General features: G+C 43.7%; 1 long non-coding RNA gene across 1 annotated transcript; it reads right to left on the reverse strand.

The window, feature by feature from the left end:
- Positions 1-2,764: 2,764 nt before the first annotated feature.
- LOC132694992 (uncharacterized) lies at positions 2,765-25,488 on the reverse strand. Its single transcript, XR_009617610.3, has 4 exons — positions 25,248-25,488; positions 22,771-22,896; positions 5,453-5,512; positions 2,765-2,996 (listed from the first exon to the last, which is right to left on the reverse strand). It is a non-coding gene; the product is annotated as an uncharacterized LOC132694992 (long non-coding RNA).
- Between the last annotated feature and the right edge of the window lie 1,479 nt (positions 25,489-26,967).

Consider the following 26,967-nt stretch of genomic DNA (forward strand, 5'->3'; position numbering starts at 1 on the left):
TAGAAAGAAAAGAGGGTGTTAATTTTGTCAAAGGCAAATGCTACGGAGAGATGAAGTGCGGACTTTGGATCGCGCTATGAACTAGGAGGTTCTTGCAGACATCAACAAGGGCAATTGAGGGTATTGTGGCAACCCCAAGTTTGGTTTTGGTGAAGTGAGGCAATGTAGGTGATGAATGAACACGTGCTTTCAAAGAACTGGCTACGGCAGGATGATGTGGTGGTGGCTGGAGGGAGACAGAGGGTTCCGGCCAGACTTTGTTTTATGGTAGGGGAGAAGTGAGCCCATTTCTATGCAGTAGGGAAGGCGACAACACAGAGGGAGAGAGAAGATGGGCCACGACGAGCAACGTCTCCGATGAGACAGATGGAGGGCAATCTTGGCCTCTAAAATAGGCGGGGAGGAAGCAAGGTGAGCACAGTTGCAGGCAAGCCTGCGGGTGAGAAAGGAAGACCGTTTCTGGTCAGAGAGAAGGCAAGCGAGGAGAGAGTTCCAGTTTCCGAATAGGAGCTGACAATCTGGTTGAAGCTGGAGACCACTCATTTCACCGACCCGGTAGCACCCACTGAAAGGCTGGCACAGAGACCACTAAGTTTGGTGGGTGGTAAGGAACATGCATAACACATAAGAGAGTTGTCGGAGTTCAGAACTCTTGGGAGAGGGCGATTCAGTTGCAGCCTGGTGTGGATAGAAGGGACAAAAGGGCCTCTTGATACAGAGAGAGAGCACTCTGTACTTCCCATACTGTTGAAGGAACTCCCTGTTTATTTTCTGCCACCAGCTCCTATTAGAGTATAATCATCTCCATCGTCTGTCTAGTTCTCTTTCTGAGAGTGGAGACTACGTGGCAAATGGTAATTAGTTGGTTAGTAACTGTCCCCTGAATAACTAAGGGGAAAAGGGAGGGGGGGAGTGATATGAGGGAACGGATCTCTTAACGAGCTAGAGAATAAAGTAGCGTGGGATTTCCTTTCATTAAACTTGACAAATACGGGCATCTCTTCTGCGCCTTAGGTACCAGGCCAACCACGGCACACTGGAAGACGCAGTCCTGAGTTTCCAGAGTGTAGGCTGGAGAAATACCAGAGCAAAACGTGGAGGCTACGATCAGAGCCTGACGTAACGAGGGGAGCCTGGGTGTCTTGGTTAAGCGTCCAACTTCGGCTCAGGTCATGATCTCACGGTTCATGACTTCACGCCCTGTATCGGGCTCCCTGCTGTCAGGGCTGAGCCCGCTTCAGATCCTCTGTCTACCTCTGTCTCTGCCCCACTCCTCTCTCTCAAAAATAAACTTAAAAAAGAAAATTAGAGATCGACATAATGCAATTTAAGATTTGGAGGTGGAGCTGATCTAGGTGACAACTTTGTCCAAGTCTCTTTTGATTACTGATCAGAATTGACATATGGGCCCAAGCCATATGGGAAAAGGAGGAAAGTTCCAGGCTGTGTTATGGCCGGGGGGGGAGGGGGGGGGCGGGAGGGGGCAAGAACAGTGTGCCTGGGGGCAGAGAGAAGGAATGGAGAAGATAAAGCTAGGAAAAACAGTGCGGCACATAATGATTGAGAGTATACGCTTTGATTCAGACCTGGATTCAAAATCTGACTTCCCCTCTGCTACGAGACTTGGGTGAGTTATTTCACCTCCCCGTGATTCTTCATTGGTGATTTTACCCCCGGGGAAATATTTGGCAACGTCTGGAGGTGTTTTGGGTTGTCCCAGCCAGGTGGGAGGAGAGTGGGGTGCTACTGGCATCTATTGGGTTGGGGCCCAGGATGCTGCTAAACAGAACCACCCCCTAAAAAAGAATGATCATGGGGCACCTGGGTGGCTCAGTCGGTTAAGCATCCGACTTTGGCTCAGGTCACGATCTCAGAGTCCATGAGTTCGAGCCCCGCGTTAGGCTCTGTGCTGACAGCTCGGAGCCTGGTGTCTACTTCAGATTCTGTGTCTCCCTCTCTCTGACCCTCCCCCGTTCATGTTCTGTCTCTCTCTGTCTCAAAAATAAAAAATATATATATATCAAAAAAAAATTTTTAAATAAATAAATAAAAAAGAATGAACACGTCCCAAATGTCAATAGTGCCAAGGCTGAGAAAGTCTGCTTCGAGACTTATCCATAAAATAGTTTTAATAATGCCAGTAGGTTTTATGAGGATCAAGTGATTGAATATATACAAAGAACTTGCCGTACAGTACATGATAAAATAAGAATAAGGAAAAAAATATTCAAGAGGAATATGAAGATGGCGGGAGGAAGATGCTAACGACAAATGTCTCATTGTAATTTTGAATTGAGCGTTTACTTCCAGGGCATGGAAAGCCGTCTTTGGTTTTGATTGCTGATCCTTAAAATATAACATCCTGATAGGACCAGGCCCTGGGTTTGCTGCATGTCTGAGGTAGACCCCCCCTCAGGGGGCAAACTGATATCAGCCAAGACCTTCCAAACACCAGTGTTGGCCTCACCTCCGTGAGAGAGAGAGGAAACCTCTTCAGGGTTCCAGGGGGAAGAGGTGCGGGGGTTGCGGGGCGGCCCTAACCCTAACCCTAACCCTAACCCCTAACCCTAACCCTAACCCTAACCCTAACCCCTAACCCTAACCCTAACCCTAACCCTAACCCCTAACCCTAACCCTAACCCAACAATATGGTGGACTCTGCTGTATTTATCGAATGCCGGGGTTGGTGGAAAGAGGAGGGGCCGCCAGCCTTTCTTCTGTTTCTTCTTAAGAGTTGCAAAATATTACAAACGCAGACCTGGCAGGAGAAGACGTGGCAGTATGTGTTGGCCCAATCAGAGTACCTCAATCTTTATGTAAATTTTGATTTATCTTTTCAGGGAGTCTGGGTGGTTCGGCCGGTTAACGTCCAACTTCCACTCAGGTCACCATCTCATGTTCGTGCGTTCGAGCCCTGCACTGGGCTCTGCGCCGGCAGTGCAGAGGCTGCTTGGGATTCGCTTTCTTTCCTTCTCTCTCTGCCCCTCCCCAACACCCTAAATAAATAAATAAATAAATAAATAAATAAATAAATTTTAATTTATCTTTTCAATCTCTGTGGAAGTCATTTTGTATTCATTATGTGGGGTGGGGGGGGGGAATCCGACAAAATGAAAAAGGAAAAAGCACACATAGTCTTACTATTCAAAAACAATTGGAATTATTTTGGCATGCGTTCCTTCGGGCTTTTTCCTGTGCATACAGGGCATTATGTACACCTTTTCAAATAAAATTGGAATCATCTCATTAAAAAACTCTGTAACCTGCTTTTTAATTTAATAATGCATTTTAGCTAGTGTCAATCTCTTCTGTATTCACTTGTCAAAATATAAACATCTTTCTTCCTAATTACAAAAGGAATAACCGCTAAATGTGAAAGAAATGCCAACCGTGTACAGACAAGACGAGGGAGGGGGGAACCCGCAGTATTTGTTAGGAAACTGTGACTTCGATTGGCATGAGCAACCCAACTACAGAAAGTTCAGAGGTAGGACGGGCTCAACATTGTCATCAAGATTGCAGGTGCTTTGTTTCTCTCCTCTGTGGTCTTCAGCACCCTTATCTGCAAGCCCGTTCTCCTCATGGTCACAAGATGGCTTCCAGTGGCAGGCAAGACTGCATGGTCCCTTCTTGTGTCCCTCTGCCCCGGGGAAATATCAGCTCATTCTTTAAGTCTAATGGGTCAGCTTGTGTCCTACGCCCTGCTTGACCAATAACAGTCACCAGGGCAACCCTAATCGCTCATGAGCTAGGACTGGTCAGGTACAGAGCCCAGGCTGGGGGTCAGCTTGTTCTGAAGGGCATGGCTAAGGGAGGAGGGGTGGACACCTTAACTCAGTGGGTTTTCTGTGAGGCGAGATGAAAGGATAATGTGTGGTTAGATAGGCCGTCAACACTGTTCACGTCAGTTCTCCCCTCTGGCTAGCCAACGTGCCTCACCCTTTCCCCTCTATCCGTTTGAAAAACAGCCACAACTTCATAAAATGGATGCAGCCCTTTCCTGAAGGGAGGCAACGAGGGATCTTCGGACTACTGCATACATTGTGAGTCCTGAGTCTCCGGGGGTTCCGCAGGCCTCTTTGTTCTGCTATTTTGAGCGTATGTTGTTGTTGAATTTACTTAGGAAGAGAAGCACTCTTCTGAGCCTTTCTTCCAGAACGAGCTCTTCTTTTTCTTTTCCTTTGAGGGGGTGGGAGGCAGGGTTATCCCACAGACCCCAAGACGGGTTTCTCCTTGCTTAGTCGTTTTGAACTAATGGCAGGTCTATGCGGGCCTGCACTGCACTCCCCAAACGATACCCGTGCACTGTTTGGTCATCTCCCTGTTTTTCTCAAGCATGGTTTACTTCCTCTGACTGGCACTTGGGTCTACCCCATTTATATGTATTGGTCCCAGGGCTGCCTGAGGAGACTGGGGAGGACAGTGGTTCCGCCAGCCATCAAAGCTGGGAACAATTTGCACGTTCATTTGATTTGTTTCGCTGTCGTTGAAACCCTTGACAAGAGGCCCGGTCCAATGAATAGAGAGCCTACTTTGTCCCATGGGTCGTGGTGGGGTCTGGAGGTGTGGGTTTGTCTCCCCTCTCTGGCTGATCAAAGCTGGAGGCAGAGCCCTGCTGAATGGCGTGAACACCTGGCCTTGTGTGGCCGCGGGCACTTTCCCTCACCCAGCTTGCTCTGTCCGAAGCTGTCAGTCCTTCACAAGCAATTGCTGCTAAAAGCTGATTTCTGGGGGTGCCTGGGTGTCTCAGTCGGTTAAGTGTCCACTGCCGGGTCAGGTCATGATCTCATGGTGTATGAGTTTGAGCCCCACTTCAGGCTCTCTGCTGTCAGCATGGAGTCAGCTTTGGATCCTCTGTCTCCCTCTCTCTCTGTCCCTCCCTGCTCACTCATGCTCTCTCTCCCTCTCTCTCTCTCTCTCTCTCTCTCTCTCTCTCTCTCAAAAATAAATAAATGTTTAAAAGAATTTAAAAAAAAAATGATTTCTGGACTCTGTCCCACCACTGTGGCCTTCGACCGATGTTTGGCTTTACAGTGAGGGAAAAGGGCCCCGAGTGGAACATTCCAGATCTTTTCTTTTGCCAATTCAGGCCCCTATTTCCTGTCTTTCCAAAGTGAGAATTATTTTTAGTGGGATTTTCAGAAATTCTGCCTCTTCTCACTCCAAAAAGGGAGTTGTGGATTGATTCCCAGAATTTTATATCAATTTAGGCTTAATTGTTTTGGAGTTAGATTTGTATTTCTTGAAGTCTGAAATATGAGATTGTGAAAATCCCCTAGATTCTTTGTTGGGTGATACTTTCTTTGGTATATCTTGTTTTGTTCATTCCAGTGAGTATTGGAAGGAGATTTTTGTAAACCTGCTAATCCATCACTCTTTCCTGGACGCCCCCAAAGCACTTTTCATGGTTACATAGCATCCCAATCACATGGATAAGGTCAAAAGCACTTACCCAGTTTCCAACTGGCAAACATTCAGGTGATTTCCAATTTTTTTTGTCAGTATATAAAAGCTACAAAAACTTGGTACATGACATTTGTGCGTGTCTCTGATTATTTCTTGTATAAATTACCACATTTTCAATAATGACAAGGAATTCAGCTGTATTTTGCCCCTTCTCAGCATTGTCTTAGTTTTTCAGTTAAGTGCCTCTAAATAAAAACCATCGCAAGAGTCCTTTGTCATATTGTAGAGCACTTTTCAGCTCCTGTTCTTCCTACCAGACCATATGTTGACCCAGATAAACTAATCCTTGTATCCAGGAACATGATTGGTCTACCAGGGATGTTCATTACCTTCATTTCTACTCTCCTTCTGCACCTTCTCCTGGTCTTTATCACCCCCAGGTTCTCTCCATGTACTTTCTACTTATTCTCTTGAATTTTCAGCTGGTTTTCACCATACACCTCTGAAGTTTTCAGATCCGTTTCTACCAAGGCTTTATCTTGTGAAAATCAGTGAGATAGAACTAACAACCTTCTTAGCACTGTACCCCTCAGAATAAAATATCATACACACACACACACACACACACACACACACACACGTGCTGAAACTCTGACATATCACTGTCATAAGGCAGAAACCAATAATCTTGTGTTTGTCAAACCATGAAGACCACCCACATGAAAACTCTCAGAGGTGCTTGTTAAAATCCAAATTCCTGGACTGCCCCTGGGGTTAACTGGATTAAAAATCTCTAGGGATAGGGGAACAGGAAGCTTTGTCTTACTTTTTTTTTTTTTTTATTACTTTTTAATGTTTATTTATTTTTATTTTGAGAGAGAGAAAACACAAGTGAGAGAGGGACAGAGAGAGAGGGGAACAGAGGATCCCAAGTGGGCTCCGTATACTGACAGGCTGACAACAGGGAGCCCGACGTGGGGCTTGAACTCACAAACCCGGAGATCATGACCTGAGCCAAAGTCAGAAGCTCAACTGACTGAGCCACCCAGGCGCCCCAGAATCTGTGTTTCAGTGATTTCTCTAATGATTCCGATGCTTATTAAAATACGTAAACTTCCCTTACTAGAATTCTTTTTTTTTTTTAACTTATGAAAATTCTTGTATTCAACGCTGCATAAGCCGACTCAGCAACTCCCTTTCTATCATGCCGTTTAAATAAACACGCTACTAATCATGTGCCTCAATTGATGGTAATACTGATACAATCTCCACAAAGCCAAAGAACATCATGTGCTGGAGCTTAGAAGTATCACCACATCTGACACGCCTCTCCTTGCTAGTCCCTTCCTGTTCACTTGGGGTCAAGTGACCAGTTCTGACCCCCCCCCACCCCCCCCCCACCCCCCCGGGCCATGAGTAGGATTTAGTTGCGTTCACACTGTGCCTTTGCCATGGTGCTAATGAAGCCATGTGCTAAGATGGTGCCTTGAGATAGTGAAGCCCGTGTCAGCGTCTCTGATGGTCCGTAAAGCCAGAACGCTGTCAACTTTCAATACAGCGTGAGCGAAAAAAATAAGTTACAGAGATTTTAAGGTTATTTGCCACTGCAGCATGACCGAGTCTTATTCTGAATAATTCGGCTGAGATCCCTATTTCTCGTTCGCCCATCAGTATCAGAGGGTCTTCTGATCATTTAAAACCAACTCATGATAAGAAATCTCCAGTTCTGTAAATCTGAGCTTTATTCGAACATTGCCCTCCTGAAATCCATTTTTATCTTTATAACTAATTTTACTGCATTTGCTTCCGTGCAAACAAGAGAAAACACTTTCTGTGGTTGAAAGAGGGGCGTTAGGAAGCTCGATGACCTGGAAAAAGTAAGTGAGGTAAAAATGAGTCAATCAGTGGTTGACCTGGAGAAAGAACCCAGAACTTGCTCTGTCAACCTGGTTTGACAACAATTCACTTTCTTCTTTTTTTTTTTTCTTACCACTAACCGTGATAAGAAACCTCAAATTTCTCTTAAGTCCAAAATGCATATGTACTATGATCACGATATTACATACAATGCGCTGTAATTTTACACAAAATACACTAAACTATAGATTGGGCTTGCTACCCTATTCATTGTTGAGTCAGAATGTCATTGTGATTTCTGATTATCTTATTCAATTCTGGTCGTGGCTCAGTTCCGCCATATCTGCTGATATTTTAACTCAGGGCCAGTCTTAGAAACGGTGCCAACACTTCTACCCTTCCTAACCCCCATACCTACCGGGTCTGTAAGAGAGGAAAGAGGGACCTTGCACCCCTTTGCACTTCCTGATATCAGTTCTTTGAGTCCCGAGCTCATTATTTGTTCCTCGGCAGGTAACAAATGTACGAGGCAAAGAAAAATGGGGGCAAAAGGAGAAAGACAAGGCAAGAATTGTTTTTCTCTAGCTGCTCCTTTTCGTCCTTTTTCTATTTGCCTTTCCTTCTCCTCTGTTAGCATAGTCTCTAGTGTCTACTTTCTGTTTGTCTTTGTCTTACTTTGATCATTTAGCATGTAAATTACTTAAATGTCATGAGCATCACTCAGAATCTGATAGTCTATGAACTTTCTCCTAGGAAAACTACACATAAACTCTATTTATTTATTTATTTATTTATTTATTTATTTTAACAAATGTGTTTTTTTTTTTTTTAATGTTTATTTATTTTGAGAGAGAGATAGAGAGCAAGCAGGGGAGAGGCAGAGAGAGAGGGAGACAGAATCCCAAGCAGGCTCCGAGCTGTCAGCACAGAGCCCTAAGCGGGTCTCGAACCCATGAACCGTGAGATCATGACCTGAGCAGAAGTCAAGAGTCGGAGGCTTAAGCAACTGAGCCACCGAGGCGCCCTGCACATAAACCATATTTCGAACCTCAAATTAAGTAAATTCTGTGAGAATCAGATATTCTGTCCTCAACTAAAAGTCTCTATGTTCTCTTCTAAAGTAGTCATCTGAAATCTATTTGCATTGTAAGAATCCGCCCCTGACATTTTCTTGGAACTTTTATATCCCGTTTTCTGGGTCACAGGTTCTTGATGGTAACTGAGAAAACTTTTTCCAGGAGTCAGCCTGGGGTGGTGAAAAGAACATGAACTTTACCATAACCCATGCCTAGATTAAATGGTGGCTGTAGTGCTTATTAGCTATGTGACAATAGAAAACACGTGAATCCCTTGAATCTCCCTCACCTCATCTCTCATTGCTTTCCTTCCACAGACAAGGTGAAATGTGGAGTGAGGATTATCAAGCCAGTTTGGGCCTGTGTCTGCATCTAGCATTCTCTTTGGAATGAATGGCTCCCAGCATTCACTGCTACCAGCACGAAAGTCTGTGGAAATCCTAAGACAACAACAAAAAAATTAGAAAGTAATATTTTCTCTCATCAGCAAGACAGAAACTCAAATCATGCACATTATGAGTTAGACTTGAGAGATTAATCTGATGCCTCCAAAGGATTATTTCTTCTTTTCCTTCTTAATCTTTGAGAGATTCTTTTGTATAAGTTAGTGATCTTCTGTTTCTTTATACTTCTTCATCTCATGTGGGACCTGCTCTTCATAATTTTCTTCTGTCTCATTATTGAAGAATTATTTTTAAATTAAAAAAAACTTATTTCAACAAGCTAGGTTTCATTTCGTCAAAGGTTTATCAGCTCCTCTAATTTTCCTATCTAACAAGTTATGAAGAAGGTGAATTCACACTCATCTCTTCCTTACACACTTACACCAACTATTTCTGCATTGTCTACACAGAGACATTCCTATTTGATTCTAGCCAGACAATAGTCAGTGATAGATTATTTTGTACTCAAAACCGAAAATTTCAAATACTAAATAGAATAAAAAATTCCTCTGTAAATATAACCAAGTCACAGAACCTATAATATGTTCTAATGTGCCCCTGTACAAAGAAAGCTCAACTCCAAAAGAAAACTTTGAAGAGAAATCTGAATACATTCTCTTTTCCTAACATGAAAGACCGATTCCTCAATGGGTTTCAGATGATTTTGTCTTATTTTCCCACTCACTTCTGTGGGTTTGGCACGAATCGTTCCAGAATGTCAGAAGGTGGTGATTACGTTTGATATCCCTCCTCCAAAATGGCGCCAGAAAGTTCACGCAGGGGTTCCTGCTGAGCGTGGAGGGGAAACGTCACAGCTGTATCCCATTCAAAGGGTGCTGAGCTCGGGGTTAACTGGACGGAGGAGGGAGGGAAAAGAGGAGCAAAGAAAATCATCGTTCCAGAAAAGTTGTCCCTTCCTCAGCTTGGGCCACATTTTCAGGTTATCACAAAAGGACAGTACGTAGGACTTCAGCATGAAAAAGGCAAAGAATTTGTTTGGCTGAAGCTTTAAGACAGGTGTGTTAGACCGGAAGAGGGATAAATGCAGGCATGATGTCTGGTCTTCCTCTGTCCCAGCTAGAAAGCCCCTCTTCCCCTGCCCTAGGGTGGGGGCAGGGGTCATCTGAGTTGCCTTCAGGTGAGGTGGGAACAAAGGAGGAGACTTGGCCCGGGAAGGTAGGGGAAGAGGAGGGTTTGGCATAAACTTCCTTCTCTGCTCTTCTTTGTCTGACAGCTGGCCCGGGAGCCATCCACCAGCCCCGAGGCACAGAGTCTTCCGTTTAGACCAGGGAGACCACCTCACCATAGTTTATGTGAATTCACCCTTTCAGATTCACGATGGATGTTCTTGCAAAAAGGCATCCCGATGGACCACCCATTACCTGTGTAGGTGGTGACCTTAGTCCCCCAGCTGTGGGAGGGCTGCCCGCAGACAGCTCTCAGCGACTGGCCTCCTCAGCCATTGCCTCAGTTGAAAAGCAAGTGCCCCACCCAAGGTTATACACCCTTCCCAGGGTGGCCCACATCCAGTGACTAACTGGCCTAGACTTTGACACAAATGGGGCAGCTCTGAGAGGCCGTCCCAAGTTCAGAGCTCTCTGTGGTGCCCACTGGAGCTGCTGTTAAACAGACTTCACTGCAGCCCAACTTTGCGGTGTCCCTGGCCCTGATTCGTTCTCTTCCTCTCCCTCCCTCAAGGGAGATGCTGGGCGCGTTCCTGCATAAACGCCCTACACACGCATCTTCACCTGCCAGTCAGCTTCCTGGAGGAACCTGGCCATGAGCATTGATATGTGCTTCACTGTACTGAAAACATTAGCACACACGTTCCGAATTTGATAGAAAGCTCTGTCTTAAATATGGCACAATTTCTCGAGAGACTTCTGATGGTGGTCTGTTAATAATGAGCTACCTTTATAAAAGAAATGATTCGACCCACGACACTTGTTCAGTTTCATGTGGAAAGTGACCGCCGTTAAGATGAAGGCTTAGCAACACAGGAAAGTGAACTTGGAGTCTGAGGGGACGTGTCTGCTGTCCGTGACAAAGTCTCCCAGGCACTAAGCGGGACGGGATGTCAGGGAGCAAGCCTGGTCATGTGAGCCCCAATTTGTTGCCAGCAGCTTAAAATTTTTTCAGTTGTCGCTTAGTGTCACCCCCGGTCTCCTCCTCCACTAGGAGCGGAGTGGAAAAGCACACATTAGCACACTTCGCTCAAATAAAACAACACCTCCCAGCTGTCCCCAGCTCCCTTACAAAAGACAAAACCCTCCCAGCCCACAGATGCCTTGCTTATATAGGGAGGAGAGGGGAGGGAGAGAGATTGTTCAATTCCTGAGCAGCGGAGGTGACCTTGCGGGGGGGTGGGCAGCACTGTTGGTTGGTGAGCACTAAAGATGGAAATAGAATGGGAACTCCTTTACTCCTATTAGAGAAAGTGTGAGGGAGGGGGAGGGGGGAAAATGGGAGATGAAGAGGGGAAGGAATTTTGAAGAAGAAATGATCCAGGGAAAGTACGCAGTAACAGTAGGAAGCCCCCAGTGCATGGGAATCTCCGTTTTGGTAAAAAAATCGGTGATAATTTATGTATAACTCTTGATAAAGTCTTGTTGTCTCCCGAAGGAGGTGTAACCACAGGCATGTCAAATAACAAAAAGCAAAAGAGAGGGTGCTGATTTTTTTTCCTTTTTTTTTTTTTTTTTTAAAGTTTATTCTCTTGCTGATTGATTCCTTTCCCCAGAAAGCAACTGCTTAATATTGAGAAAAGAGCTAAAACTCTTTTGTAATATGCTCTGGGGAAAGAAAAAAGAAGAGGAAGGAAAGCTGATACAATACTACGGGAAAAAAAAAAAAAAAAAAAAAAAAGCCTGTGCAGTGTTCGCTTACATTGGAAACAGTTTGGTCTCTCAGAAGGGAAAAGAAGTGTAGGTTTCCACTGCTATCCAGAAGTAAAGCGTTCCTGTGAAACCTTTCGTAAGCCAGAGTGGCGCAAAGAGGCAATTTCCATTAAAGTGGATGGGACGTTTTTTGAGTGTTCCAGACCTGCAAAATAACCTCTCTTGAGCTTTTTTTTTTTTCTTTAAAGTTTATGTATTTATTTTGGGGGAGGCAGAGACAATGTGAGTAGGGGAGGGACAGAGGGAGTGGGTGAGAGAGAATCCCAGGCAGGCTCCTCACTGTCAGCACGGAGCCCCAGTGGGGGCTCAAACTCAACAAACCGTGAGATCATGACCTGAGCCAAAACCAAGAGTGGGACACTTAGCTGACTGAGCCACCCAGGCACCCCTCTTAAGGTTTTTTTTTTTTTCTTAATGTTTTTTATTTATTTCTGAGAGAGAGTACATGAGCAGTGGAGGGGCAGAGGGAGAGGGGGACAGAGGATCTAAAGTGAGCTCTATGATGACAGCAGGGAGCCCCAGGCAGGGCTTGAACTCACGAACTGTGAGATCATGACCTAAGCTGAAGTCGGACATTCAGAAGACTGAACCTCACTCTTCGGGTTTTCTGATTTGATCTTAGGACGCATCTTGCCAACGGATGCACAAAATAGATCAAGATAAAGCACAGATGCTCGTGGACGCAGTTTCAAAGCCTTGGCCGCTTCATGCTGACTTGCTGAGTAGATTTCCTGGGGAAGGGGCCAGGCCCTGCCTGGGCTACACGCTGCCTCTCTAAGGGCTTGCTGCAAAACAAATGCTGAATGCTGTTTTTGCTTTTCACCTTTTCTCACAAAAGCAAAAATCCTCTTTGGATTCCTCTCAGGGAGAACAGGTACTAGGGTAGGTCTTTTGCAAAAGTGAAGTGGCCTAACATAAACTTTCCAAAAGTAGAAGATAACAGAGGCGCCTGGGCAGCTCAATCGGTTAAGCATTCGACTCTTGATTTTGGCTCATGTCATGATCTCACGATCTCATGGTCCATGAGTTCGGAGCCTGGAGCCTGTTTTGTATTCTGTCTCTCTCTCTCTCTCTCTCTCTCTCTCTCTGCCCCTCCCCCACTCACACTGTCTCTCTCTTTCTCTCTCTCTCTCAAAATAATAAATAAACATTAAAAAAAAATCAGAAGTAGAAGATACCTGTTTAGGAAGAAATAAATGGCCAAACAGAAAGAAAAAAATAAAACTCTGATTATACACAGGAAAAACTAAGCTATTTAAGAGAACTTATTCAGAGCATGTGTGTTTAGTTAACACATTGCTTTGGAAAGAAGTGGAAATTGCTGTCATCTGGGTGTTCTCTATCTGTTGATGATCTTGCTTGGTGTTAGTAACTGGAGGGCTTGTAAGGGGATTTTAAGGGCATTTGTAAACAGATGCTGCGGCTTATCACCAGCCACCACCACCCCCCCCCCCCCAGGAAGCCTACGGCCACCCCCATTCCATTCTGTACCTGAGAGGCCCACGGTGTTACATGCGTGGAGATACAGAGGAATTCATTAAGAAGCCTCTAGAATTACAATTTATACAGATTATAATCTTTGCAGATCGTGTGGCTGCAACTCCAAATACAGTCCTTAGGTCCTTTGATTTGAGATCATGAAAGGTAGACTTTTCTTTCTAAGAGAATCTTAACTCACTGAGTTTGGATAAAATATGTTATATGTATGCTAATCTCTCTACCGGTGTTATATTCTTAATACATTTCAGGTCCCACACGTGTTAAGAGGCAAACGGTGAGCACTAAAACGCAACATAAAGATACTTACCCTTACCCCACATATTCACCCTTGACCTCTAGGTCATTCACATCAAGCCCACCCGCTGAAGTCGTTCATGTAGTACTTTGTGCAAGTCGTTTGTGTATTTTTCTAACTTTACATCACTTATGTCTAGTTTGGAATGGAAGCCTTTTGAAAGGCGTGGTGGTTTTAAAAATACACCCGCAAGTTCTTTTTTACTCCTTAGCTCAAGAGGCGGAACTTAATTCCTCTCTCCTTGAGTGTGGGCTAGAACTCACTCAGTCTTTTGGCCGAAATTATTTTTATTATTATTTTTAAATATTGTGGTTAAGTATATTTAATATGATATTGACTATGTAACCATTTTTCAGTGGATGGCTCCGTGGACAGTTGAGTCTTGAGAGAGACCCCCCAACCCAGAATCGCCCAGCTATGTTGTTCCCAGATTCTTGACTCACCGAAAGCATGGGTGGCATCTTTCAGGGTGCCGTTCAGTGTAATGGCATTCACAGTGTTGTGCAACCAACACCACCGTCGCGTCCAGAACTTTTTCATGGTCTCAAACTGGAACTCTATCCCGATTAAACAATTCCCCCTTCCCCACCTGCCCCCCAGCCTCTAGCGACCACCGTCCTTTTATTCTCTGGGAGTCTGATTATTCTAGATACCTCCTGTAAGTGGAATCATACTGTATTTGTCCTTTTGTGACTGGCTTACATCACTCAGAATCATGTCCTCAAAGGTCCATCCATGTTGTGGCCTGTGTCAGAATTTCCTTCCCTTTTAAGGCTAAATAATATTCTACCATACGATACATTAATATGCCACAGTTGCTTAGCCCTTTGCCAATGGGCATTTGGACTGCTTCCGCTTTGGGGCTACTGTGAATAATTCCGCTGTGAACATGGGTGTGTAAGTCCCTGCTTCCCATTCTTTTGGGAATATCCCTGTGAGTAGGATTGCTTCATCGCACAGTAACTCAATGCTTAATTTTTTGCTTAACTACCAAACTGTTTTACACAGCAGCTACACCATTTTACATTCTTAACTGGTGGTGCACAGGGGTTCCAATTGTTTCACATCCTTAACAGGACTTGTTATTTACCGGTTGTTTTGAGAATAGCCATCTTAATGAGTGTGACACGAGATGTTACTTCTGACACTAGATTATCAAAAGACTGGAGCTTTTGCCTTGGATGTGTGTGGCTCTCCGTCTGTCTCCCATCACGCCCGTTGGGGAAAGTCATCTGCTCTCTTGTGGGGAAGCCTGGGGAGAGGTCCATGGGGAGGTCCCTATGTTGAAGAACCGAGGGCCCCTGTCAACAGCCTGTGAGTGAGCCTGGCAGGGCATCCTCCCCCAGCGAGCCCCGAGGTGACTTCAAATTCCCTCGCCAAACTGTCCCCAGATTCTTGACCCATAGCAACCACGAGAGAATGAACCGCTAACTTTGGGGTCATTTGTTACGCAGCAACAAACAACTATTCAGGGGGTGAGAACTTCACGACCAATTTAGTCAATAGTTCCACAAGTATTTACTGAGCAGCTCTGGTGGGCACTGTTCTAGGCGCTGGGGATACCCCAGTGAACAAAGAGGAAATGCCATCCTGATCCCATGGAACTTCTATCCTAATGCACGGAATAGGAGAAGGTGGTCAAAAGGCACACACTTCCACTTAGAAGATAAATAAGCACTGGGGATGTGATGTGTAACGTGATGATTACGGCCACCACTGCTGTGTGATGTGCGGGAAAGCTGTTAGGAGGGAAAATCCTGAGTCCTCAACACAAGGAGAAAAACTTCTCTTTTCTTTTCTTGTCTTTTCTCCTTTCCTTTCTTTTCTATTCTTTTCTTCTCCTTTCTTTTCTCTTTTCTTTCTCTCTTTCTCTCTTTTCTATCTTCTATCTCCTTTCTTTCTTCCTTTCTTTCTTTTGTATCTTATATGAGTTGATGTTAACTACACTTATCATGGTGATCATTTCACAACACACATAAATTGAATCGTTATGTTGTATACCTTAAACTTATATAGTGTTGTGTGTCAATTGTGTCTTAACACAACTAGGAGAAAAAAGATTCAATGAAGTCATAAGGTTGGGGCTCTGATCTGATAGGATTAGTATGCTTGTAAGAAGGAACACGAGAGCGCTTTCTCTCTCTCCCTCTCTCTCTCTCTCTCTGTCTACTGAGCAAAGGCCACGTGAGCAGCTAGAGAGAAGGTCGTCATCTGCAAGCCAAGAAGAGAGCTCTCACCAGAAATCCAATCTGCCAGAACCTTGATCTTGGCGCTTTCAGCCTCCAGAACTGTGAGACAAGAAATTTCTGTGATTTAAGCCACCCCGTGTATGATATTTCAATGGCAACCTGAGCCGACTAATACCGCCTCATAGATATTGTTCGTTAAAATTACAAGAATAAAGGCGTGAACTCCGGAGTCACACGTTTTGGGTTTGAATCCCAGCTCCACCGCTTACCGGCGCCGTGACCTTAGGCAAGTTACCTCTGTGCCTATCAGGAAAAAATAATTGCCTGCTTCACGGGGTTATTACGAGGATCAAAGGAGTTCGTATTTGCGAAGCAGAGTGCCTGGCTCGCGGCAAATGTACAAGCGGGTGACAAATAAATAAGAGACTGATGAGTCACATTCTATTAGGAAAACAGAAGCCACCTCCGTGGTTTGAGCGTGACGTTTAGTGCTGGGGACTAGGGACCTAAACACGTCTGGAGATAACACAGGGATGAGAGGGCATGGAACACAGAGGCAGACAGGCTCCTTCAGCACCGCAGCCGGGACTCCCAGAGTACGACTGAAAACCACAGGCCAACACCCACGTCAGCTGCGTGCAGCTGTTCACACCGGCTTCTGGGGAAGAAGGGTCCCTGCTTCTCTTCTCGGTGCCTCTCCGATGCTTTCCTGTGGGCAGGGGACGTTGGCAAGTGTGGGTCTCGGGCTGTCCACGGCCCCCGGGAGAGCTCAGGAAGGCAGGGCTGGCACCAGGTCGAATCGATTTGGTTTCCCTGCAACCCCTCAGAAGGAGGAGGTTTTACTTAACTTCTGATTATCTTCGTATGTGCTTTGCCTTCACGTGTTATTCAACATTCCGAGAGCCCTCGGAGACCTCCTGTCTAAAGCTGTATTAGCAATTCCTTAGCGTCAGGAAGACCACAATTTATACCCCTTTAACCTTCCCGTTGGACTTCCAATAGGGTCTTGCACACGTGATGCACGATGTATGCTCAAGACATTTTTACTTATTGAAGGAAAAAAACGTTATAACCCAAAGGACTATGAGAATACAATTCAAGCAACCACAAAGCAGCCTGAAACTCTTTTCGATAAGATCTGCGTTTTTTTTTAAATCTAGTTTTTCTTTTTCTTTTCTTCCAGCGATAGTAGGATTTATTATTAAAAATGCAGTTATTAAAAAAAATACCGCGGTGCCTGGGTGGCTCCATCGCTTAAGCGTTGGACTCTTGATTTCAGCTCAGGTCACGATCTCGTGGTTTTTGGGTTGGAGCCCTACCTTGGGCTTTGTGCTGACAGTGGAGGGCCTGCTTGGGATTCTCTTCCTCTCTCTCTGCCCTTCCCCTGCTTGTGAGTGTACACGTGCGTGTGTGATCGCTCTCTCAAAATAAATAAGATTTAAAAATTAAAAATTAAAATAAGATTACAAAAATATCCATGGCATGTCACAAAGACACGGGAGCCAGCCTGATGGGGCACCCATTGGCCAAATCCAGAGCGATCGGAGCACAAAAATAATTAATAGTATAAATCATTGGAGAAATAATAACCTGCAAGTCAATACTGATGACAATAGGTAATAAGCAATAATAAACGGATAAGTAAATAACTGGGGAGAAGGAGGACCTTTGCTCAGGGCTCGCTGATCAACGTGAGGGTGTGCTGAAGCTGGGCACTCATAGTGAAGCCTGTGGCAGGCAAGGATCATCAGTAGATGCTCAATCTAGGCATTTTGATGAGGGGCTTGGTCCAGAAGTGTCCACCCTCAAACCGCTTATTAGTTGCCAAAAGGGAAGAAAAGAGCAATTATACAACGGAGAAACTGGACAACTTGACTGGGGTGATCCAAATCGACATCATCAATGAAGAGCAGGTGAATATCATATACCTCCGGAGATACTACCCTGAGAAGGGGATGTCACCTGTGTAGTATTATGGCCCAGAAGGCACCCTTGCATCTAATCAGGAGGAAACACTAGCCAAACCCAAGGTGGAGGACATTCTATTTAAAAAAAAAAAAAAAAAAAAAAGGCGGGGGAGCTATATTTTTCAAAAATGTCAAGAACAGTGGAGAAATGTCCTCAACGAAGGGAGAAGAAAGAAGCATAACAACCAAGTGCAAACTGACTCTAGCCTGACTCCTGTACTGCAGGAGAATTTTCTATAAAGAACGTACTGAGGGGCACCTGGGGGGCTCAGTCGGTTAAGCGTCCGACTCGATTTTGGCTCAGGTCATGATCTCACGGTTCATGAGTTTGAGCCCTGTGCCGGGCTCTGTGCTCCCAGCACGGAGCCTGTTTGGGATTCTCTGTTTCCCTCTTTCTCTGCCCCTCCCCTGCTTGCTCTCTATCTCTCTCTCTCAAAAATAAACATTAAAAAAAAAAAAAAAAAAGAACGTTATTGAGTTAACTGACAACACAGGAATACCCGTGCCAATGACAGATTAGATTAGACAAAAGCATTATGTGGTGTTAATTTTACTGAAACTAATAACTGTGCAGTTGTTAGGAAATAAACACTGATATATAGAGACATAAAGAGTCTTATTGTGTGTAACTTACCCTCAAAGTTCAGAAAACAATTATTAGAGAGACAGGACCAATGATAAAGCAAAGGTAGCAAAACGCTAACGATGAGGGAACAATACAGATGTTCTTAGTCCTATTCTTATTCTTTCAACTTTTCTGTAAGTTTGAAATCATTTCCACATAAAAAAGGGAAAAAAAAGTTCAAATCTATGAAACAATTTTTCACTTTTACCTAATTTCCATATGACAAATTTCAAACAACTCAAAACTAGAAAAGAAACTATAACCAAATCCTGTGTACTTAATTTTTTATATATATAAAAAAAAAAAACATTAACAGCAGATGAAGTTCAAGTAGATTCCTGGATATAGTCTGGAAACTTAGGAATTCTAAAGGTATAAGGTACACCCATTGACGGACACCTGTGTTCCTAGCAAAAGGGAAAATGCCAAGTGATGGCCAGGAGGGGCCCGACTCTATCAGCCTTGAGGGCAAGGCTCTTGTCTGATCTCTCTTATGTTCAGGGCCCACCACACTGCTTGTTGGAGAGTGGGTGCCCGATGGACTTTATCGTGTGGCTGAGTGGACGGATAACGAAGGAATAAGATGTCCCCCAGAGCCCTATCTATCCCTAGCCAAGCTTTGGGGCAGTGCTGTGGTTTCGAAGTTGTATGCACGGAGAACAGGGAGGACTGGCTTGTCCCACGGCTTTCCTTTTGGTTCTTCCGGTGGCTCTTCTAATCTATAGGGCCTTGCTGAAGCTAGTTAAGTTATTCCCAACTGGACTATTCTTGTCTATGTATGTATAAGTCAGCAGTTAGTTGATTCATATAATTCACATAGGTATTTCTTTCATTATTAGATCTTCCTCTTTTTAGTGAGTGATACTTGGCCCTGAATTCAGAAATTATGTTTGGTTTTAGAATGCACATGCAAAACACAATAGGTAAATACTGAATTTAGTCCAGGGTCTCTGGAAAGCGGATGCCAAGAAGGAATTAGCTATGTAAGAAACTTACCGGGGAAAACATCCGTGAGGGATCGCAGGGAGGAAGTGGAAGGAGGCAGGGCGAGCTAGCAGACCGTGATGTGAGTCCGAGACCCGCGGAGAAGAGAGGGAAGGAGAAAAGGAAGAAGGCGGGGAGGGAGGGAAGGAGGAAAGCCACATACATCCAGCTGTGTGGTTCTAAGAAAGTTTCAGCAAGGATAAAAGGGAATCCTTGAGCCAAACTCTCATCAGAGGAGCCCCTGTCTCCCAGGAATGGTCTCTTTAGTAACCCCGCCATGCTCAGTCATTGGCCAGGAGCAGACCTGAGAAGGATGGCCAGCAGCTTGGGAGGCTGATTAATCTTCCTGCGCTAGGAGATCTGAGAGGCATTACTCCACTGGCTGCTACTGACAATAATTTGCATGATTTAGGCTTAGCTACCCTCTGCTTTTACCTGAAACAGTCGTATGATCCAAGGCAAGTTTAGGGTTTAGGCATTAATCATCCATTTGGACTCTGCTGTCATTGCCATTTAGCTTTGAAGAGGGAGTTGTAGTCAGGACATCCTGAATGAAGGTTGAGAAAAGGGATCCATGTCATACTGAAAACATTAAGCTATAGCTTTGCAGCAAACTATGTTCTGCTTTCATTTCAAGATACGGTAGGTGCGTTATTTTCCTTTGGCCTCAGAAAGACACTGATTCAAGATGCCGGGTGCCCGTTGACTTCCCAAATCTGGTGGCTGTTATTCCAAAGCCTCACTTGTTTTTAGAGACTCGTTTATGGATCAAGAGAGCTTTAAATTTGCCTTTTCTGCCAAACGTGAAGATCATCTTCTAGGGGGCCATCTTTGAGTCCTTGCTCCAGGCCTGCTAGAATATCTCCTCTCAGAAACACTGAGACTTTGAGTAACACTGACATCAACTAGATAAAGAGGGTTGGCTTTTGCCTGTGCAAGGTGACTGTTTAGGAAAGCAGTGTCCTTAGGAGGGTTTCTTTGTCCAGCCCCCTTCACCAAATCTCCCATTTGGGGAACATCGTTAAAATGTAAGGATAGATAGTGGTAGGATCTAGTAGAGACAAGCATAGTCTTGGTTTGGAGGTGATGAAATCTGGGCTTGAACCCGCCACGCTGCTGTCAGCAAGGCAGATGACCGGTAAATATCTAACTCTCAGGCAGCTGGAAAAGTTCGAGGAGGAAAGGGAGGTCTAGGAGTAGCTATTGGATATTTGGTCATAGGACAGTGACATTCAGAGGAGGAAGTCATTCACTAGGATAGCTGAAACTGGAGAAACGGAGGAGAACCCCATTCACAAGGGTAGGGGTAGTGAGGCATCAGAAGAGTAGCTGTCAAATTTCCAACCTATTAAAGTAGAAGGCAAGGACTCAGGCACAGAAGTAATCAGTGGGGAATCAACGTTCTGCAAACATTGGGGTGCGAGGATGAGATTCGATCAGCAGTGAGAGCCTGATCCAGCGTTGCGGCTGATGATCTGCTGACTAGCTTTCCTTACCCACCGTGTAGAGGATCTGAATTATTCTGGTCTGAGCTGGAACTTTCCTACACTGCAGATAGGGACTAAGCAACCCAAGATGCAAACTCGCAAGGTTCAGAGTTAGGGAGACCATAACTTCAAGAAGCTAGCAGTCCAATTTTATGTGTTCATGCTTGAGGATGATAATTTCTGCACTAATAATTTCACAAACAAGTTGAACGTCAATTTACTCAAAAGCATAAGAGATTGCTAAAGCGATAACACACTGGGGACTCTGTTATCAACACGGGACTAGAATAGGATCCCGGAATAACTGCAAATTGGCCATATTCACATACCATCAATACCACTGAGTTTTCATTACCTTTCAGATTATTGATGTACTGGCAGCTACTGCCACACGCAACCAAAGCCCAAAGTCAATACTATATCGAGGAGGTTGCATATTTAGAAGACAGTACATTTTAGAAAAAGAAAACAGAATTAGAGGTTAGGGTTCTGCTATTTTCTTATTGCTTTGTAGGGACGTAAGCCTTTATCTGGTAAATTTCAAAGCTAGAGGCATTTCTAGGTTATTCCTTTAAAGGTATTTAATCCTTGGGGCTCCTGGGTGGCTCAGTCGGTTAAGTGTCTGACTTGAGCTTAGGTCATGATCTTGTGGTTCGTGAGTTTGAGCCCCGCGTCGGGCTCTGTGCTGACGGCTCAGAGCCTGGAGCCTGCTTTGGATTCTGTGTCTCCATCTCTGTCTGCCCCTGCCCCCCCCCCCCACTCAAAAATAAATAAACGTTAAAAAATTTTTTTTAAATACAAAAAAATAAAGGTATTTAATCCTCTATTTAACAAGATTGATAGGGGGAGATACTTCTAGTCTTAAAAATGTTTGGTAAGTTTAATGCTTTTTGTTTTTCTCCAAGTTTTTTTTTTTTTTTCCAAGCTATGGATCCCGATGTGCATAATGCAGCAATCCTATCATTATCTTAAAGGAAAAAATGATGTTTTATTCTTAACTTACCCTCGAATTAAATATATAGAGAAAATGACTAAAATGATATAGTTAAGACTAAGTCTAGGGAATTCAAGAAGAAGGGGAAATTACAATGCCTATGTGTTCTATACTTTTTACCCTTCCCCTGCCATGTAAAGAATTAATTGTGGAGGTATAATCTGGTTAAAATGTTACGGAGGAGAGTATTGATGGGGAAAGGAGACAGAGAAGGGAAAGAGGCTTTGAGGGATAAATAAATAAGTTACAAAAAGTAGGCATGGTTGTGGTACAGAGATTATAAGGACACTTTATAGATTGATTTTATTTATACATGTCTATTATTGCCTAAAGTCCTTTCTCAGTAACACTTGACCGTGCTATGTCCCGTTCCCTAATTTACTACCTTCATGAGTCCAGTGCTTGGTGTCCATAATAGCATGGGCTGTACAGTGTTGAGGTGGTTATTTTGGTATGGTTTACCCAGAGGCAGCTCAGAGGTATGGTTTACTCAACGCACAGCATTTTCTTTTCAAAGTTTCCCTTGTTTCCAAGTCCACAACTTATGGTCACCAACAGCCACCACTCATGCTGATGGTTAAGACAATGATCTGGGATAAAGAAACCTTGTTTCTAGCTAAGTTATTTTAGAAAAATCCTTGAATCTTTTGAGTCAATTTCCTCCTTATTAAAATGAAGGGGTTGCATTAGGTCTCTTTCAGTTTTAAATGTTTGTGCGTTTACCAGTTATGCTTTATTATTAGGGCAGGTACTTGTTAGAGGTCAGTATTCTCACTGGGAACTAGGCTGATGAGAATAGTGCATAACCATAGATACATTACAAAATTCGGTAACTAAGAGCGCCTGGGTGGCTCAGTCAGTAAAGCATCCAACTCTTGATTTTGGGTCAGGTCAGTGGTGAGATCGAGCCCCCGAGTTGGGCTCCATGATGGGTGTGAAGCCTGCTTAAGATTCTCAATCTCTCTCTCTCTCTCTCTCTCGCTCTCTCTCTCCCCTCAAGATAAATAAATAAACTCAAAAAGATAAAAATTTAAAAAAACAACAACTTACCTGTTTAGCCTTGGATTTGGCTAGACGCAGGTGGGTAGGGAATGTTTCCCTGAGAGTTTCTTGCAACAAGCAGGTCCTCTTACGTTTGAAGGCACAAATTCACACTACCTATGTGTCCCTAGGTACCTGGAAAAGACAAATGTAAATCCATTCTGCAACAATCCAACTTAAAACAGACTTTAGTTGCGCCTGAGTGGCTCAGTCAGTTAAAGGCCTGAGTCTTGTTTTTGGCTCAGGTCATGATCTCCTGGTTTGTGGGTTCAAGCCCCACGTCAGGTTCCGTGCTGATGGGGTGGAGACTGCTTGGGATTCTCTCTCTATGCCTCTCTCTCTACCCCTCCCCTGCTCCATCTCTCTTTCTCTCTAAATAAATAAATACACTTAAAACAAAAGTAAATTAAAAACAAAAAACAGACTTCAGTGGTGCTTGGGTGGCTCAGTTGGTTAAGCATTCGACTTCGACTCGGGTCATGATCTCACTATTGGTGAGTTCAAACCCCACATCAGGCTCTCTGCTGTCAGTGCAGGGCCCACTTCAGATCTTCTGTCCCCCTCTGTCTCTGCCCCTCCCCCACTTGTTCTCTCTCTCTCTCTCTCTAAAAAATAATCACTAAAAAAAAAAAAAAACCCACAGACTTCAAGAATAACAAGGGATAAATTTATAACAACTGACTCACAGTCAGAAAATACAAAATACATGAGGAACACAAGTCATCATGAATGAGAGTTAACAGAAATAATAAATAACAGGGGCTCCTGAGTGGCTCAGTCGGTTGAGTGTCCGACTTCAGCCCCGGTCATGATCTCGCGGTTCTGTGGGTTCCAGTCCCACATTGGGCTCTGTGCTGACAGCTCAGAGCCTGGAGCCTGCTTCGGATTCTGTGTCTCCCTCTCTCTGCCCTTCCCCCACTGGTGCTCTGTCTCTCAAAAATGAATAAACATTGAAAAATATTTTTAAAAAAGAAATAATAAGTAACAGAAATCAGACTTGAAAGACTAAACATATTTAGGTTTTCAGATTTGGATGTAAAATAAGCACGGTTAATTTGCATAAATACATGAAAGAGGGTATCAGATATATGACTTGGAAACAGGAGACTCAATTATTAAGGATATTCAAATTACTTAATTTGGTGAATTACTTAATTTTAGCTAGGTGTTGTACTTTAATACTTGCTTTAAACTGTATTATTTTTTAAAATGTAAAATAAATTAGTATAAAAATAAAGAAATACTAAATTTATTTTAGTCTTCAAAAAAAAAAAGGTATCCCCATATCATGGTTGGTAAAGTCTTGTAACATTTTCTATTTGAACAATAGTAATTGCTATATACCCTTCGGTACCGGTGTTAGCTTTTGCTGTGTAACAAATCATGCCCCAAATAAAGTGCCTTGTAGCAGAGTCTCATCCTTTTAAATTTCTTTCTTTTTAAATTTATATCCAAGTTAGTTAGCATATAGTGCAACAATGATTTAGAGAGTAGATTCCAACGATTCACCCCCTATGTATAACACCCAGTGCTCATCCCAAGTGTCTCCCTTAGTGCCCCTTACCAATTTAGCCCACCCCCTCCACAACCCCTCCACAACCCTCTGTTTGGGCTCTATATTTAAGAGTCTTTTATGTTTTGTCCCCCTCCCTGTTTTTATATTACTTTTGCTTCCCTTCCCTTATGTTCCTCTGTTTTGTCTCTTAAAGTCCTCATGTGAGTGAAGTCATATGATATTTGTCTTTCTCTGACTGACCAATTTCGCTTCACGCAATGCCCTCCAGTTCCATCCACGTAGTTGCAAACGGCAAGAGTTCATTCTTCTTGATCGCCGAATGATAATACTCCATTGTATATATGCATACCACGTCTTCTTTATCCATTCATCTCTTGGTGGACATTTGGGTTCTTTCTACAGTTTGGCTACTGTCGATAGTGCTCGTGGTGTCTCATTCTTTGCTCACAATTATGTGGGTAAGCAATCGGGGTCTGTTTTGCTGCATGTAAGGTGAGCTGGACTCAGCTCACTCTATGTCATCTGAAAAGGCTGGATTGGCTGAGAAGTCTGGCTCCTCTCTCCTAGGGCTCTCTCACCCACTGGGAGACTAGTCTGGACTTTTTCTGAGTAGGAGTGGGCAGAGTCCCTGAGAGAGGACAAGCCTTTATGCATAAGTACTTTTCAAGCCTTTGCTTGCAACCTATTTGCTAACGTCCCATCGGCCAAAGCAAAGCACATGGTCAAATCCAGATTTAAGGAGGGTGAACTAGACTGTTTCCTGAGGGGAGGAGCTGCAAAGCAACGGTGCAAAGGGGTATACACCTACGATAGAAAGAATTGATAGCCTTTTTTTTTTTTTTTTTTTTTTTTGCTGTCACAGTACATTAGAGTGACTACCCAACTGAAAGAAAAATAGGGGGAAATGTGCAGGGGCAGCTTAAAGAGTAGGCTCTGGAGCAGAGAGGGGATCATTCATTCGTTCACCAACCTTTATCAAAGACGCAGATAGTCCCGTGAGGAGCTCACACTCTGCCCCTGGGATGTGTGTGCTTTCACTCCAGATCCATTTCACTGTCATCCATTTAGGGTGTATAAACTGGTTATCTAGTCCAAGCAGATCGTTAGGTACAAATTAGGTACAAAGGAGGCAAATAAGCATATGTGTTGCATAAAGCCATTTCACTCATGTTCCCATACAGAGCTGTCTTTTAAATTGTTTCCAGTTTCCATTCTAGTTCACTTCTTTCCACTGCCAGTCCAAAACCAGAGCCATTTATTTGTTTGGTTAGTTTAGCTATATACCCCGACTGCTACTAAGAAGATTTGAGGCAGCTGCTAAATTTCTCTTTCTCAGTTCCCTTGGGTGCTAGGGAAGCGCATTCCTTTCTATCTGAGCCCTAAGTATGTATGGCCTCTCAGTGCAAGTGAAAACTGCACTCTTGATGGCCAAGTAAACCCCTACCTAGTTTAACACTGATTCTTATAAAATGTTCTTAACTCCAGTTCCCTTTTGCTGGGAATAAGAGCTGGGCTTATCTCCCCTAAGCTGTTCTTGCTCTAAAGCTCTCACATCCATGCAGAAAGGATGGTTTCTCTGCAAGCTTAATGTATTTTCATTCTTCTTCTTAAGCTGCACCAGCTCCTGTCAGTGACACAAGGCTCGTATCCTGATTTCCTTAGAAAGCATTGTCCTCTGTGTTAAAGTTTATCATATGCCTTCCACCGGGATATATTTCCCAAATCTATACATTAATTTTCAAATAGAATTTGCAAAGACTATAGCTTTCCTTTTTTTAAAAATGTGATTATTGCTAATAAATACCAAAATTTTTTTATCAAAAAATGTTCCTAATATGGAAACTCTTATATTTTTGCTGTTCTGTAACATAAGTACATAGTATATATATATATATATATATATATATATATATATATATATATATTTTTTTTTTTTTTTTTTTTTTTAAGCATACTATCCAGTGAACACTAAATTGATCTATTTTTATTCTTTCTGAAGTCACAGTCCTGATACGGTCATTCTTTTTTTCAAAGTTTCCATGCTTGCTATTTCTGATAGACAAAAATTGACTTGGGGCACCTGGGTGTCTCAGTCGGTTGAGAGCGTCCGACTCTTGATCTCAGCTCAGGTCTTACTCTCAGGGTCTTGATCTCAAGGTTGTGGGTACAAGCCCTGCACTGGACTCTGTGCTGGGCATGAAGCCTACTTTAAAAAAAAAAAATTGACTTACAAAATAGGGCAAAACTTGGTCCTAGTTGAGACACACTGTTAATATGGAAAGGGAGTTAACAGGGTGACCCCTAGAGAAAGGCAGAAGAAAAATGCTCTTTTCAGAAAACACCGAGTGGGAAGATTTTATCACATACCACTCATAATGGAGATAAACACCTAAAGTTCCCAACGTGGGGGTGCCTGGGGGGCTCAGCCGGTTAAGCGTCCAACTCTTGGTTTTGGCTCAGGCCATGAACTCACAGTTTGTGAGCTCGAGCCCCACACCAAGCCTGCTTGGGATTCTCGCTCTCTCTCCCTTTCTCCCTGCCACTCCCACTCTCTGTCTCTGTCTCTCTCTCAGAGTAAATAAACTTAAAAAATAATAATAAATTGCCCAACGTGATCTGAAGATTTTTAAACCCAACACTCCCAGATTCAAACTCTAGTTCTGCACTTTTACTGGCTGTGTGTTCTGAGG

The sequence above is a fragment of the Panthera onca genome, chromosome B4 (assembly GCF_046562875.1).
Source record: "Panthera onca isolate mPanOnc1 chromosome B4, mPanOnc1 haplotype 2, whole genome shotgun sequence".
Classification (NCBI taxonomy): Eukaryota; Metazoa; Chordata; class Mammalia; order Carnivora; family Felidae; genus Panthera; species Panthera onca.